Source organism: Aedes aegypti, chromosome 3 (assembly GCF_002204515.2).
Source record: "Aedes aegypti strain LVP_AGWG chromosome 3, AaegL5.0 Primary Assembly, whole genome shotgun sequence".
Lineage (NCBI taxonomy): Eukaryota > Metazoa > Arthropoda > Insecta > Diptera > Culicidae > Aedes > Aedes aegypti.
Window position 1 is genome coordinate 337,756,083 of NC_035109.1, and position 15,523 is coordinate 337,771,605.

At 42.5% G+C, this 15,523-nt stretch overlaps 1 protein-coding gene across 2 annotated transcripts in view; it reads right to left on the reverse strand.

Annotated features, from left to right (window-relative positions):
* LOC5575534 overlaps positions 1 to 15,523 on the reverse strand; it is an 89,497-nt gene that overhangs the window by 52,112 nt on the left and 21,862 nt on the right. For both annotated transcript variants that reach the window (XM_021854988.1, XM_021854989.1), the window contains exon 2: positions 11,367 to 11,526. The gene's annotated coding sequence lies outside the window, so the exon portion shown is untranslated. The remainder of the gene's footprint in view (positions 1 to 11,366; positions 11,527 to 15,523) is intronic.

Below are 15,523 nucleotides of genomic sequence, written 5' to 3' on the forward strand. Positions count from 1 at the left end.
GTTCAAGATAGCATGAACCGGAAAAGATATATGGAGATTTTATGCCATGGTTAACGGCATGGTCGCGGTACAATACCTCACCAGTGTGCAATGATCGAGAGGGGATTTGCTGATCGATAAAACGGAGGAGGTTGCCAGATGGAAGGGTAACTTTCAGCAATTGTTGAACGGCACAAAATCGAAATGAAGCGCGAAACAGGGTGAATACTGATGAAGACGGTCAAGCTGTGGACCCACCAGGTTGAAAAGGTTGTCGATGAGCTGAAGAACTGTAAGGATGAGATTCCGGAAGTGAGCAGCTATTCCAGTCGATCCACCGAGTACTACTGAAGGTATGGGAGGACGAAGAATGCCTACCAATTGGTTGGATGGCCTCATACGTCCAATCTTCAAGAAAGGGTACATAATGGAGTGCGACAATTACAGAGGAAATACCCTGCTGAATTCAGCGTACAAAATACTGTGACGCATCCTGTTTAACAGACTGAGACCGTTCGAGGTGTTCTTCGTCGGCAAATACCAAGCTGATTTTCGTGAGGGTCGCTCGACAACGGGCCAGATGTTCACCTTACGAATGCTTTTAGATAATTATCTGTCTGAACATGGTTTTCCAGCAAAACTAATTAGGCTAATACGTGCAACGCTGAATGGTCAGGATTGCAGATGAGGTGTCAACCTCGTTTGTGACGTTAGACGGATTGAAGCCTTTGAATACAAATCAGCAGACTATGAAAAAATTAAATGTAGATCAAATAGTGTTAATTGGCAAGAAATAATCAGAAATTAAGGAAATGTCGAAACTACTGCATACATATTCAATGAAATTGTACTAGAAATCATGAAACAAGAAATTCCTTCCAAGAAAATACGGCGAAACCTCAGTACCATTTAAGTACGTTCCAAATCCGTCGCCTGGTTGTTCCAACTGGGCGGGAGTAGGCTCAGATGCCATTACCTGACCTGCGCCGATCCGGCTCTGAACATAGTACCCCATAAAGGACTATGTAAACCCTAGCATGGCCTCCCTGCTTGCATAGATTACCATGGGATCATAAAGGCGACTATTCCAGCGGAGATGGATAGCGGCTCTTAGGGGGACCCATAAGAGATGATCAACCAAAACAAACATCTAGCGGAATGTGAAGGAGAGGCTTCTGGACCTATCAGTAACCGGCTAAGGTTCCCGCCAAGGAAGGAGGCGACCAACTTTATTGAAAACAGTGTGGGCAAAAGCCTACATACTGTGACGACGGCAAGCACTGGCCGCTCCAGTGCAACATGTGAGATGACCGATGGCCCGGGACTAATCGAGGCCATGGATCGCAATAGGGAGTACCTCCCTAAAATGCAGGTAGCTGCTGAGCAACTTGATGTCATCATCGAGTGTGTTAAGAGCAAAAGCAATATCAGCAAAGACTTGAAAACAAGTCTACTCAAATTGCGACAATCAGTCCTAGCTGCAAAGCAGGACTACGAGAAAGCCAAGGAACAACTGGGCAAGGTAGAAGGCCAAAAAGACACTAGGTCGTGTCAGACCGAAGTGTTTTCCTTCACAGGCAACGCGAATATATCTGATGATATTATTCGATACGCGATGCGGAAGAGGGAAGCTTCCGGGGATGAATACGTGGCGAAAAGACGTATGGTTGCTAAGGGAAAAGTGACCTACGCGGCCGTCCTCCAAAGCGGAAAAGCTGGCACGAGCCAAGCCCCGCGATCAAGAGGACATGGCAACAAAGGAGAGGCCAACACCAATCCTAAGGCCAAGAAAGCCAAGAAAAAGGAGCCACGGGTTAACCGGAACCAGGCAGTGCATCCACAGGAACCACGGGCGCAAGGCAACAGCAACCCGTGGATACGAGTTGGAAATAAGAAAAAACAGAGGAAACCGAAAACGGAGCCCAAGGAGAGTGCTAAACCGAAAACAGCGAAACGTAGGAATTTAGGCGAAGCCCTCGTTATCAAAACGGAGGAAGCAAAATACGCCGAGGTTCTGAAGGCGATGCGAAGCACAGAGAAGCTATCGCCATTGGGCGCAGACGTGCGGAGCATAAGGCGAACTAGGATTGGTGAAATGATCCTAGTCTTAAAGAAGGACGCCAAGGAAAAGGGTGCAGTCTATAAGCAACTGGCACAAGAAGTACTTGGTGACGAGGTTGATGTAAGATCCCTTACTGCTGAAGCGACTCTCCAGTGTAAAAATCTGGATGAGGTCACCGATGCAGCGGAGGTCTCGGCTGCCCTCAAAGAGCAGTGTGACATCGACGTAGCCAGTAAGGTCATCCACCTTAGAAAGGGCCCGCAGGGCACCCAGGTGGCGGCGATCAGGCTGCCGGTCGCAGAGGCCAACAAAGCGAAGAACTTGGGCATACTCAAGGTAGGCTGGTCGGTTTGCCGGCTGAGCATACAACAGCCTCCTGAAGTTTGCTTCAAGTGTTTCGGGAAGGGCCATAAGTCGTGGAATTGCAATGGTCCCGACAGAAGTAAGATGTGCAGAAAATGCGGCACTGAAGGCCATAGGGCAAGCGATTGTAAGCAAATCGCTAAGTGCCTAATATGTGTCGACAGAGCAGACAACGGACACTGAACGGGCGGACCCAAATGTCCGGGCTCAAGCGGAGTATCAAAACAGCCAAAACGGAAGTAACACAGTTAAATTTAAACCACTGTGATGCAGCCCAGCAGCTGCTTTGGCAATCAGTCTCGGAAACCAAGACTGACGTGGTGTTACTATCGGACCCATACCGCATACCAGTCAACAACGGGAACTGGGTGACGGATAGGTCTCAACAGCTAGCAGCTATAGGGACGACAGGACGATACCCAATCCAAGAAGTAGTCTCTACCTCAAATGACGGTTTTGTGATAGCAAAAATCAACGGCGTGTTCTATTGCAGTTGTTACGCGCCCCCAAGGTGGTCGATAGAGGAATTTTCCCACATAGTCGACAGGATGATAGCCGAACTAGCTAATCGGCGGCCAGTAGTGATAGCTGGCGACTTTAATGCATGGGCAGTGGAGTGGGGTAGCCGCTGCACCAATCAAAGAGGCCAGCTATTGTTGGAATCCCTGGCCGCATTAAATGTAGAGCTGGCAAATGTGGGTACAGTGAGTACCTTCCGCAGAAATGGTGCAGAATCGATTATCGACGTGACGTTTTGTAGTCCTAACCTTTTAGGTACCATGAACTGGCGCGTTGATGACGGTTATACTCATAGCGATCATCAATCGATTCGCTATAGTATAATACCAGGCGGGCGGAAGGCAGCGCGATGTATTTCGACCCAAGCACGAGGATGGAAAACAGCGCGCTTCGACGGCGAAGTATTCACTGAAGCCCTGAGGCGCGAACGGAACACTCTGGACCTAAACGGTGAAGAGCTAGTTGCTGTGATATCACGAGCGTGTGATGCTTCCATGCCGAGAAAAGCCCCTCCTAGAGAGAACAGACCGCCGGTGTATTGGTGGTGCGAATCAATTGCAAATCTTCGAGCAATCTGCTTTCGGGCTAGACGAAGAATGCAACGCGCACGCACAGAAGCACAAAGAGAAGAACGCGGTGCAGCATTCAGAGAGGCAAAGTTGACTCTCAAAAAGGAAATCAAGAGTCGAAAACGGGCATGCTTTGAAAGTCTATGCGAGAGTGCCAATTCTAGTCCATGGGGTGACGCCTACAGAGTGGTAATGGCTAAGACCAAAGGAGCCATAGCGCCCCAAGAGAAGTCGCCCGAGTTGCTGCGATCGATAATCGATGTACTCTTCCCACACCATCCCATAAGCCCATGGCCCCCAGCGCCGTATGCGGCAGATGAAGGAGAAGAAGTGGCGAGAGTGACGAACGAAGAGCTGGCAGAAATCGTGAAATCATTCGCGTCAAACAAGGCACCGGGACCCGATGGTATCCCGAATGTTGCCTTAAAAGCGGCAGTGAACGTGGATCCAGACATGTTCAGAACCACGATGCAACCGTCGGCGTATAGACCTATCTGTCTACTGGATACGACGGGCAAGTTATTGGAGAGGTTGATTCTCAACAGACTAGTACCGTATACGGAGAGTGCGGACGGTCTGTCCGACAACCAGTTTGGATTCAGAAAAGGTAAATCTACTCTCGACGCCATCCAGTCGGTCGTTCAGACAGCTGAGGTGGCAATCGAGCATAAAAGGAGCGGCATCCGTTACTGCGCGGTTGTCACTCTGGACGTGAAGAATGCGTTCAACAGCGCAAGCTGGGAAGCAATAGCAAACGCGCTTCACCGCCTCAAGGTACCGGTGCAGTTGTGTAAGCTTCTAGAAAGCTATTTTGATGGTAGGATTCTACTGTATGACACAGAGGAGGGGCAGAAAAGCGTTCGAATTACCGCGGGAGTACCTCAAGGTTCAATCCTGGGCCCGCTGTTATGGAATGCGATGTACGATGACGTACTGAGGCTGCCCCTTCCGACGGGTGTTAAGATTGTTGGCTTCGCCGACGATATCACCCTAGTGGTTTATGGTGAATCGATGGAGGAAGTAGAGTTGACAGCAGCGCACTCTATTTCCCTAGTTGAGGAATGGATGAAGTCTAGGAAACTAGGACTGGCCCGTCACAAGACTGAGGTGGTGGTGGTCAACAACCGCAAATCCGAGCAACGGGCGCTCATCTCGGTAGGTGATTGCACCATAGAGTCCAAGCGATCCCTTAGGCATCTTGGGGTAATGATCGATGACAAGCTGAGCTTCGCTAGCCACGTTGAATATGCCTGTAAAAGGACATCTACGGCTATAGCGGCGCTTTCGAGGATGATGTCTAACAGCTCTGCTGTAATTACCAGCAAACGCAAGCTACTGGCAAGCGTAGCGCTATCCATACTAAGGTATGGAGGACCAATCTGGTCAAAAGCGCTTAGAACGAGCAGAAACTTAAAGCGGTTGGAAAGCACGTACAGGATAATGTGGTTAAGAGTAGCAAGTGCATACCGGACGGTATCTAAAGAGGCCGTGTGCATCATAGCCGGGATGACGCCCATCGGGCTCATCATCAAGGAAGATGTTCAATGCTTCAACCAAAGGGGTACCAGAGGAGTCCGCGACACGTGTAAAGAGGAAACGCTTAGAAGCTGGCAGCAGGAATGGGATAACTTCACTAAGGGTAGATGGACTCATCGGCTAATACCAAATGTGTCAGATTGGTATGGTAGAAACCATGGGGAACTGAACTTCCACCTGACGCAGTTTCTGTCAGGACATGGTTGCTATAGACAGTACCTGCATAGGTTCGGGCACTCAGAATCTCCTGCGTGCCCCAATTGTGCTGGTGTGGAGGAAACAGCGGAGCATGTCGTGTTCGATTGCCCCCGTTTCATTGTTGTGAGAGGTCGCATGCTCAATACATGCGGAGGGGACACGTTCCCCGACAATATTATAGAGAGAATGTGTGCGGATGCCGAGTGCTGGAATGCAGTAACTATGGCGCGCCGACCAAGATTTGGCTGAAGAGGATTAGCCCTGCCGAGGCTGGTCCCTTGTAACATTGTTTAAGTCGGCTAGGAGAAGCAGTTTGCCTAGGCTACTTCTGCTACACGTGTTGTGCTATATGCACAGGCCCCTCCCCGAAGAAATACCGTAAGGTGGTTCCGGGGAGATAAGGGTCTGAGGCCAAGAGTAATGTCGATGCACTGTTCACCACTTGACAGTGCATAGGCTGGTTTTAGCGGGTCGTCGTTGGTGCGTTTTCCCCGCATTCCCTGAGTTACCTTCTCTTGCAGATTTCCCCCTTGTAAAAAACAAAAAAAATGCCCCATAGTCTAGCAGTAAAGCTCGCGGCTACAAACTACAGCCTTGCTGAAGGTGTCTAGGTGTAATTCCCAATCGGTCAAGGAGCTTTTCGCAATGAAATTCCCTTGTCTTCCCTGGGCATAGAGTATCATCGTACCTGCCACACGGAATGCTAAAATAGCACCCTAGGCAAAGAAAGCTCTCAGTTAATAAATGTAAAAGTGCTCATTGAACGCTAGGCTGAGAAGCAGGTTCTGTTCCATTGATGACGTAATGCCAAGAAGAAAAACACTAGTCGCAGACTTGAAAACAATTTATATAGGTATAAGTTGGTATCCTGAACGACATCTGGCACATTGCGTAGTACCTAACATTAAAATTTATGTTCCTTCGAACGGTAGCGAAGTCCCGGGCCGCCACAGAAACAAATAATCAATTAGTACAGCCGTAAAACTTCCACACTTTTTCACGGATTGCACCCTCCGCACCCAAACCCACCAGCTGTCCGTCCCATTTGTTGCTACCTTACACGTCCTATAGCTACACCAGTCAGTCTGATTCCTCAGCGTCCAACATAATTTTCACCTTGCCACAGCACACCCCGTCCCATAATTTCTTCGTCTAGTGACGTCCGCCTGGGCGACCCCTTTAGACGGGAGACGTCCGTTCCTTGGGCCGCTTACTCATCACGTGTACCGGTGGGATGGAAGTCATAAATTTTACTTCGGTTTTCTTATAGCTAGGCAACCGCAACCACTGGCTGACTGGCCGCTAGTACGAAGGATGAAGTGCAGTAGGAATTCGGAAAAAGGATCTACCTGTCTGCTCCACAGAATCATTTGGGATGTGGGTTCGCGTCTGAAAGCGGGATGGAACCCATACCGGAGTCATGCTACAACAGCAGTACCCGATCCGGAAGGTATAACAAAATTTAAACTTAATGTTATAGTTTCAAGACAATAAACAGTGGGCTCTTGTGATTTACAGCTATAATCGACTTAAGATAGAATCAACCCGACATTGACTGGACATAGATCCAACTACATTTTGCTCACCGACCCAACACTGACTCGTCTTTTACCCGATGTCAACCTAACATTGGTCCGTCATACAATTAAACCCAACTTGGAGCCGATGTCTGGTGGAAATCAGCCCATTTTAAAGACAAAAAAAAAAATCAGCCCATGTTTCCTTATATGTGTATCAATATGTGTTCATATTTTGTTGAGTCAGTGTATAATTTGTTTTAATATATGTTATTTTAACAGTTCATCAACTTATGTTACAAAAAAGTTTAAATAAATAACTCCAGCTGTTATTATTATGTTTCGCTCTTTCGATCGGGTGGCGGTGACAGAGCGGCAAACAAGAAGATATGGTGTTGCAGAAGAATAACGACCACCGTTGGACCGTTCCGCAGTTTTGTGTGTTGTGCAACATGCTTAGGCCATTTCACGACCGCACAGTGATATGGGCGGTTTTTTTACGAGGTGATAGCATGAGGTTTTTTTTGCTACTGCGCTCGGTGGGCGTCGAAATTTGTTCGCATAATGTAGCACTGAAAGGATTTCTCACAAGAATTTTTAGTAAAATTTTTCACAAATTCTTGAGAAAATTAGAGATAGAATTCCTGAAGATATTATCAGAACAATTTTAAGAAGTGGTCTCGGAGAAATCACTAGAGAATTACACTATTTTCTTGGGAAAGTTTCTGGATGAACTTGTAGAAGTCGAATAAGAAGTTTTGGTAGAATCCCTGTCGAAATCTCTGGCCGAATATTTGAAAAAGTTCTTGAAAGGTTTTTTGATACATACTTTTTAAGAATTCCTGCAGAATTTTTTTTACAGGTTTTTGGAGTAGAAAGTTCAATTAGTAAATTTCGGGAATCTTGGAGAAATCCCCGAAGAAATGCCCCCGCTGAAAAATCAGTGGATAAACCGGTACATAAATGCACACTTGAAGGAAATTCTCATCACGAGAAATACAAACTCGGAGTACTTTGATTATATTCAATAATTGTGCTGAAACTCAGGTTTAGTAACAATGTTCTAATTAATTATTTCTGAAACTTTGATTCTAATGAATATCCAGAAATGAAGGATGGAAATCTCAGAAAGTTTCTGATGAATCCCATCAGGGATCTCTTCGAATCCTCACAAAATTATCATCAGTATAATCCTAAAAAAAATACTGATACTCTTAGAATTCGTGACAAAAACATCTCAGGATTCTCATCAGAAACCTTTCAGGATTCTCAACAGAATTCTCTCGAAAGAAGCACTAGTACCAGAAAAAAATCCAGGATTCTCATCAGAATCTTCTCCAAGTTCTCATCGGAATCCTTTCATGAATCTCGTCAGAATCCTTAAAGGATTGCTTTCACCAGCATCGATGCCGAATTCTCATCAGAATCGTTCCAGGAATCTTTTTAGAATCGTTTCAGAATTTGTAAACAGGATTCTCATCAGAATCCTTCCAAGTTTATCAACACATTTATTTATTTAATTTTCATTAGAATTCCTCCAGGATTCTCCACTAAATGCTTCCAGGATAGTTTACTAACTGGATTCTCAACAGAGTCCTTCCAGAATTCTCAACAGAATTCGTCTAAGATTCTCATCAGAATTCATATAGTATTCTCATAAGAATCCTTACTTGCTAATGCGTTTCTCAGGAATTAACTAAAGATCTTTGGAACAACTCTTTAAAAACTTCGTTAGAAATTCATCAAAACTATAATCATATATTCTTCAAGAATGTCCGCAGAAGCCTTTCGAGGATCATTACCATAGATCAGTCATGCTGACAGATTCGAGAAGATTTCGCACGTGAAGTGAGTGGAAATAATGAATAATTTTCAGAAGAAGTTGACGACAAGAATTAAACTATTTTCGCCGACATCTGCCAAGAATTGAGCAGCCAAAAATAATTGCGACGTCTTGTACATTTTCCATGCATAAAAGTTGTCGGAATAATCATTTTTAAGTGAATTTAGGCCAGTTTCCGCGATCCGAAGTGTCCAAGCAATTCGAATTTACACGATACTTGTAGACCTTTAAAACGATAGTAATTTCATCGTCAAGTTCGCACTATAAAAAATATTCATGCAAAGCCTTTGATATAAAATTTGTCTTGTATTCATTTTTTGACAAAATAACATTGTAAGTATTTTTTTATCAGTAATTGTGTTAATAAATACAAAACAAGCTAACTAAAATTTTAAAAATATTGACTATTTTAACCATCTGAAGCAAGTAAGGTAAGATTTTACTCATATTCAATCATCATTTATGAAAAACGACTCTTATTTAGAATGGCTTCGCGAATCCCCTGAGAAGCAAATTGCGGACCCTGGCTGGGAAGTCCTGTTTGAAAGAATACCTGGCTTAATACTTTGAATTACTTATAGAGCTATCTCTGAAACAACCCCTGGATGAACTCTTACAATAATTCCTGAAAGAATGCCTGCAGGAATTATTTCAGGAAATTCTCAAGATAAGGGGCTGTCCATTAATTACGTAAGGCAATTTCGGTTGATTTTTCACAATCCCTCCCCCCATAGTTAGATTTTTTATATGAAAAATTAAATCTCAACCTCCTTATAAACCTTAACGTAATTAATGAACGGCTTCATTATGCGTGCTTATTTTGAGGATCTACCGTTTTGATTCATATTACGGACAGCTTCTTATTCCGGACACTCTACTTTGTATGGGAAACATTTCACATGAAATGTTTCAATTTTTGACGTTCAAAAGTTCTCACTTTCAAGGCTCGTTTAAGTCAATGTTTTCCATAGATAATTATGAAAATTTATAATGCTCAACTGCCTTAGACGCCTCTTCAGAGGTTTTCTGATTTCAATTAATGGTTTGACTTTTCTATTCATGATTTTCAAGACCTGTCCGGAATTCGAATCAAACTGTCCGGAATATGAGGCAAAAGTAACCCGAGTAACCAATAAGCATTTTAAAAAGCATTTAACCAGCATTATATGCGCCGGCACGGCAGAGCAGTTAATGCTGATTGAACATATAGCTGCCAGTAGTGCTACCTAATAGCAGGTTTTGGCGAAATATCGGGCTGTTCCAATGCTACACCTTCAGAAACGTTGCATATTACTGTCAAAAACCGTAACGCTTGCTTGTAGAAAAAAAAAACAACAAAAATATTTCTCACCCTCACTCGTCTCTCCCGGCTTTGTCCTAATTATGGATACTTTTCTCGTTGCCGTTGATTTATTTTGTTCGTTTTCTACCTGAACTGATAACCTGGAGATTATTAGTGACGATATCGACGACGCTGCAGGGTATGCTGCAGTTGTTATATTGCCGAGCATTGATTGTTGCCCTACATAAGGTATGTTTTGTCCGTTGGAACATTCAATTGCGAACCAACTCATTATGGATGGTCCTGTGAAAAGTAATCTAATGTAGGAACGCGCTAAGATAGTTTAAATTTATGGAAGCAGATCAAGATGGGTTGATACATTTGTTTATCCCACATGTCAGAAAGATCTGCGAAACTAGCGCTCCGATAAACAAGAAAATGGTACTTTGCGGATGTTCCTCTCTACCGTGGAAATTAGGTTGTTTTTAACTATCCCTCTCCTACTCCAAATCGTCTCCATGAAATGCCAAAACCGGGACATGGGTGAGAAAGAGATAAAAAGTGGAGTCAAACATGTAACACACAACCCGTACTGCTCTCTCGTTGCATTCGTGTGACTATTGGAAAGCATTTTGTTTGCTATTACTCGAAAATAGCCTGTGCAGTACAAATGCTTATTAAGAACCGATAGATGTTAAATAGCAATGCTTGTGCTGGAGCATTGCTGCTAAGCTATGAACTTACTTTCATAGGGCAGCAAGCAGAGCAAATGCTGTAAGCAGTCTACTGCGCGGCTTATTTAAGTGCTTATTGATTACCTGGGAAGGATGCGTCCGGAATAAGAATCAAGAAAAGTCCATATATTTCTATTTATTTAAAATGATTAAGGAAGTGGAATCAAAATCTTTACCCACCAATTGAAAGTTTAGTGTTTTGAATGCTCCATAACGCGGATCAATCATACAAAATGATTTATTTTATATGCGTTGTGATGAGTTATAAGTCACTGAGGCCTTAAGTGCTCGTAATATGAATCAAAACGGTAATCATCAACCATAGGTGACTCCCAGATTCTTACTTTATCTTGCTAACACAATACCCTTTCCATGATAACTGTGGAGATGTAGAGGTTTACTTGGTCTCTAGTAACAATGGTAGTCTAACTAACATTCCTTCCCTTCCCTCTCGATTTGTGCACATTGAAATGGTAAGCTAATCTCAAGTCACATTCATTAAATCTCTGTGCAACTTCGATTGTTCTGAAAGAAACTACGAATTGTACGATCATCTATGTGCATGCTCATGTTTAATTACTTAGGCATACTCATATTTAATTACTTATGCCATTAAAATGTTACTTTCGAAGACAAAAAAATGTTTCTTTTTTGTCTGTAAAGTAGTTAAAAACTAATCCATAATGTCAATCGAACAAGTAGGAATTAACATTTATCTTTTCCGATTATGTCCATAATGTAATTTAACTTTTGCTTCAACTTACCTCTTAATCTTCGATGAATACTATATTTCATAGCCCATCACGTGCCAGCAGTGTCATCTGGTTCATTATCATATGATCGCTCATCTCGCGGCTACACGTCTCCATCACACCAATTTCACCAATTAACACGCGTCCATAAGGGAACCATCAGATGAAATCACTGCAATGAGAAAATCATTCGAAGATAGACGTTATTTTTGACTGCCTCAAATATGTATGCCGAAAAATAGAGCCATTTACGTGCTTCCCCAAACACGCAGAATGGACGCTCTATTTGATTTAATTATTTTTATTATTTAACAAGTTTCAGTCGGTGGTGTACTTCGGCGACTTCCCTCGCGCCTATTCATGATACCGTATTCACATTAACCATTTTTTCCCAATCCGTCGTCGTCGGGAACTCGCGTGTGTTGTTCTCAGTCTCGGTTCTCTTCTTCCCGTGTGCCACTGATTTTATGCGTTGACCAATATGGATAAAAACACTCATTGTAATGGATTGTAATTCGTGTGTAGTATCTTACTCTCTCCCTCTCTCACATAACCCACTAGACGTGATGCTACTTGGTGTGTTGGAATAATTTTCGACTATGAAACAGACAGCTGGTTCCTCCATGCCGAGTCGGGGAACGGATGTTGTTCATTAACTGACAAAATTAGGATAATTAACGCCTCTGGTTTGGCTCTCACCGCAACCGCTGGGCTACGGGTACACGTATCTACTTAGTTGCTTCAACGGTTGCCCAGCCCACTGATAACCGTTAATTAGATGTCGTTCAACTTTGTTTGGCGTTAGATAAGTGAATAGAAGATAATGAATTTTGATTTAGTTTTGCAAATAGCATTCATAATATTATTTATTTGTTTAATTCTATGTAAATTTTCTTTATAGAACCTCGCCAAAATTATTTCTCGTTTTTTTCTCGATTCTCTCCATCCTCGTATACTGCCCAAACTCGCATAACAGCCCCATTTATATAGGAAATCCCATAGATGATGGGACTGATATGCGAGTATGGGCAGTATAGGACCCACACTCTCAACTAGTCTGACTCCAATCCATATCCAAGTCGTTCGCAAAGCAAACAAACCGACTGGATCACGTGAAAATCGAAGCTTGGCATAGGTACCTCGATTGTTAAGCCCGGCTCTCCGCAAGACAAGTGTAATATCGACCAGCATGTACGAAATTCCATCATCATGTCATAGTCCTCGGCGAGCTTCGAATGAACTGGAGAACTTTAGATCTCCACGAATTTTTGTTTATCATCCATCGTCGGTGTGCAAATATGCAAATATCGAAAGCATGTAATAGAGAGGTGAGGTAAAAGCTAGTCTGAACAAATTAGTAAATCTCTAGAATGCACCTGGTTCTCCTTGACTACACAAGGATCAAGATTGTGTAGAGAAAGTAAGAGATTCAGATGGTGGATCTGAATATCAACCAAGTCGGGTCCAGTTTGAATTTTCTGCTAAATCCTGTCTGCCTGTTTAACAGAAACAAAACCAGATGTCCTTCTAAGGCTGAAACAACTCATATAACTTTACCGCCAATCGGCGAAGAGCAATGGAAAATATTACTGAAGAATCATCGGACGCGGTTGTGCGAACGAAAGTATGAACCGTCGACAGTATTGATTGGGGGCATATCGTAAAACACGTATCTTTTTGAAGAAAGGGTTTGATCACAGTCTACACTGCATATTGATTTAAAAAAAAAAACACTCCATATACGTAGGTTATGATCGGCTCATTTCGCGCCGACTAGCTGGTACGGGGATTAACATTCAGGGCTGAAAATTAACGAGAATGAGAACGCGATCCGAGGAGCCGTTGTTGTTTGAACAGTGATATTGACTTGGCTGCTCGAATCAAGAACTGCAGAACTAACGGTGTTATTTTATTTTAGGGAACCGAGTGTATGGAGCTGATCAATAATGAAGTTGATTATTCTGCGCTTAAGCAAAGGTGTGGCAGAGAAAAAGGGGTTTGTTTGCCGGTTCCGATAGATAGGAGGTAAAACAGCAAGGCGTCCAGACCAATACGGTGGTCGAGACTGTTTGATCAAGGCGAAGCGTTTCATTTAGGTATCAGGAAATTCCTGGAATTGTCAGGCTGCGTATTTGATTAGTTGGACTTAATTTGATAAAAGAAATTGAAGCATATGTCGTTTTCAAAACTGTAGGCATGTTCGTGGGGCCTCTTTATGCTAATCGTGCGCAGCTATGAAGTTAGCCGACTGATATTGAATTTCGATCGGATAATACTTTCAGATTGGTAATTACCTCAATCTTCCAGGATCATGCAGAAAGTGCTAACTTGAGCGGAAAATTAGCTTATATTGTAACTGGTGCGTAATACCCGAAAGAAGAATCAATTAAATGAAGAAATAACAACACTGTATTGCTTTCGATATTAAATATTTATTTTCGGCGAAAACTTCTTAGCATAATCAGCAGTTTTGCAACGCTTAGATTAGGGGGAATACCATATTATGTGTGTATTAATTTCGGTTTTCAACCGAATTGATAACATCATACATTGCAGTGGCAATAAAGTAGTTTTAGGTCGATTCAACGGCATCCAACGCTCATATAAATCAGAGCACAATTTTGGGTAAATTTTCTGTTTGGTCTTTCCCACACAAAGTACCTGCAAACATTTTTACTTTCAATGTTTCATCAATTTCAAACAAATCGTGCCACGGAAATAGTTGAACTCAGTAGTCAGTGTCATTCAGATTCCAAGACATTTAAATTCAACGCAAGAATGACGCTCAGTTTTCTGTACGAAGTAAACCTGCATAACAACAGGGCTACATAAAAAGAATAAAACTCTGCTAAAAATTTCGAGGGTGAACACACATTCATTGATTGACATTATTGAGAATACATTTATTTTTTTCCCTTCTTTTTTTATTCTTTCCGTTTGCCTCGCCAGAATATCTTCACTCACAGAAACTTCTTCATTCTCATACTACCGTTGCAACCTTGTCGGAAAGGGAATAAAAAACATACATGTTGTACGCTTCTTAGCACTGAGAAGCGCATGGAACCTCATTTCAGGTTTTACATAATTTTCAATATTTTTGGGCTCCCTAAAATTCACTCATATTGCATCGACTTTTCTTGTCTTGTCTTTAGATTTTTCCGCAAAAAAATATGTTCTTCAACGAGTATAGAATTATAATGCCGCAGTACATGTAAGTTCTAATGCAGCGTTGATTTGAAATTTTGGTTGATCCATTGCTGTAAAAATTATCTATTTCCTTAAGCGGAAATTTCAGAAAATGTCATATCTTGAAGTGAAAATTTAGCGAACAAAATAAAAAAAAGTTTTATTCTTAACAGCTACGAAAAAAAAAGTTATTTGTGGGTAGTTCCTAGCATTTTAGTGATCCAAACCTTTGGATCACTACGTTTTTTCTATGAAAGTGTAGCAGGCTAAGAAAAATTCACGTTATGTGGAAATGCAATGCTATTAAAGACACCGACACGTTAATGCTTCCAGTGGACAAATTGACCTTTGAAAGGAGCACCACACTTGACAACAGACTAGCATGCAACGCCCAGTGGCATTGTCGAAAAACCTTCCTGACGAAAAGTTTTCTGGGCTGAAGCGAGAATCGAACGCACACTCCTTGGATCGATGCGGCTAAATGCTTGGTAACACTAACTGCACGGCTAGGGTTTTGGTACCGGGAGTACCGGTACTACCGACCATTTTTTGGTACCGAAATACCGGTACCGGAGAGCACTGAGTACCGGTATTTTCGGTACTGATGAAAAATCTAATAACCGTTTGAATCAAAAAATTCCTTCACAATAAATGGTACGTAAGTTTGGAAAAGTTTGTTGATGGTGAATTTCTCAGGTCGATCAAGGAACATTTACATACAGGCCTATTCGAATTATAATCTTTCCAGCACTAAGGACGGTTTATCTCCTTACATAAAACGTTAGATGCACGCTTATTGTTTGCATCTTGTTAAAACAATTTTTTTGAACATCTAAATTAAAACTTAAATTATTAAACGGAAATGATTCAGCAGATCCTATGGTTATCAACAGGATTATCGAATTATCGATTGCCGAATACAAATGAAGTTTCTAATGGTGAATATCAAGCTTTCTAGACAACTTTTTACCTATCAGGATATT